General features: G+C 37.1%; 1 pseudogene; it reads left to right on the forward strand.

Annotated features, from left to right (window-relative positions):
* The first annotated feature begins 269 nt into the window (after positions 1–269).
* On the forward strand, positions 270–733 carry LOC140642244 (MICOS complex subunit MIC10 pseudogene; annotated as a pseudogene).
* Positions 734–2,168: the final 1,435 nt, after the last annotated feature.

The raw sequence follows: 2,168 nt of genomic DNA on the forward strand, positions 1-2,168 counted from the left end.
AAAGATTCAGTTGACATCAAAATTTCTACCCACCAAAGAGGAAGCAGTGTTTGCAGCTAGAATCCAGCCACGTTAGGTGCTCACCAGGAAAACAACAACAGTAAAATCCACTTTTTGGAGGAATATACCCAGATCCAAATTCTCTATAACCTAGCATTCAGAATACAGGACACAATCCAAAACTGATCAATATACAAAGAAACAGGAAAATATGATGTATTTTTAAGAGAAAAGGCAATCAAGAAAAGTGGGAACAGTGTGGGGAGAGCATGTTGGATTCAGAGCTCGGCAGGAAGTGGGACCAGTGCATGGTGGACCAGTGCATCTGAAGATAGATACTGGTTTGGATTAGGACTTGTTTTTTCACTTACCTTCTTTAAAAGAATGTGGCCACTAGGCCTTTGGTTCTGGCATGGGATTGGGAATGGCCTACTCCAACTGTCAGTGTGATTTCCAGGCTCCATATCTTCTATATGGAAAATATGTCAAAGAGCAGGAGCAGTGACTTACACCTGAGAACATAACATCCCAGTGGGAGGAAAAGAGAAATCATGTTTATTCCTCAGGAATACTGAAGTGCCCCGGAGTAAGCTGACATTCTTCTGTAACAATGTTATCAGTAATGCTTTCAACTCCAGCACAGTATTTATGTATTTGAAATGAAGTCTGTTTCTTGTTTTGTATTTTCTCTCTGGAAATTGCAAGGAGGTGGTCTTAAAAGAAATAAATTAAAAATAGGGGGGAAAAGAGAGAGAGAGAGAGAGAGAGAGAGAAGGCAATCATGAAGACCACCCTGAGATGACCTAGATATTGGAATTAGCAGATAAGGCTTTTAAAGCAGCTATTTAACTATATTTAAGAATATGAAGAGAAAGACACCATAATGGATATGAAGGTAGTAAACTCAGTACAGAAGCAGAAAACATAGCAGAACCAAATGGAGATTCTAAAACTGAAAAATAACTATCTGAAACAAAAAATTCCCTGGATATGATAGCAGTGGGCAATGAATATAAAAATAGTCCAATGGCAAAAAAAATAAAATAGTCCAATGGCAATAATTCCAACATAAAGAACAAAAAGAAAAAGAATTTTTTTATAAAGGACAGAGAGAAAATCTTAGGGCTCTATGAGATAATATCAAAAGGTCTAACATGAATATAGTGAAGTCAGAATAGAAGAGGAGCAAGAGACTGCGTAGGAAAAAAAATGTAAGAGATAACTAAAAAATACCCAAATTTGGGAAAGACATGAACTACAGAATCAAGAATCTCAGTGAACAGCAAGCAAGATAAATACAAAGAAAGAAGGGCACCTGGGTGGCTCAGTAAGTTCAGTGTCTTCCTTTGGCTCAGGTCATGATCCCAGAGTCCTGGGATCGAGCTCCATGTTGGGCTCCCCACTGAGATTCTCCCCCTCCTTCTGCCCTTCTTCTCTCCTCTCCCCTTGTTTGGTTTGTGCTCATTTGCCCTCTCTGACAAATAAATAAATAAAATCTTTTTTAAAAGAATAAAAGAAACAGGTACCTATGAATATCATAATGAAATTGATGAGACCAAATATAAAAAGAAGACCTTGAAAGCTGCCAAAGAAAAATGGCACATTATTGTAATTAAATGAACTCTAACTTTTCATCAAAAGCCAGAAGATAGGGCAGCCCTGATTGCTCAGTGGTTAGCGCCGCCTTTGGTTCAGGGTGTGATCCTGGAGACCTGCATAGAACCTGCTTCTCCCTCTACCTGTGTCTCTGCCTCTCTCTCTCTCTCTCTCTCTGTCTCTCTCATAAATAAATAAATAAATAAATAAATAAATAAATAAATAAATAAATAAAATCTTAAAAAAAAAAGCCAGAAGATAGTGAAATAAAATCAAGCATTAAAAGATAACTACTCTCAACCAGATTTCTATATCTACCAAAAACAGACTTCAACAATGAAGGCTAACTAACGACATCTTCAGATATAAGAAAATTCATTGCCGGGAGACTTACACTGCAAAAACAAACAAACAAACAAACAAAAAGCTACAGGAAGTCTTTCTGGCTGAAAGGAAATGACACCAGATGATCTTCAGGGAAGAATGAATAGACTCAGAATAGTAAATATGTGGGTAAATAGAAAGGGCTATTTTTCTCCTCTTAATTTGTTTAGGACATACAATTGCTTAAA

This window comes from Canis lupus, chromosome 11, assembly GCF_048164855.1.
Source record: "Canis lupus baileyi chromosome 11, mCanLup2.hap1, whole genome shotgun sequence".
Taxonomy (NCBI): Eukaryota; Metazoa; Chordata; class Mammalia; order Carnivora; family Canidae; genus Canis; species Canis lupus.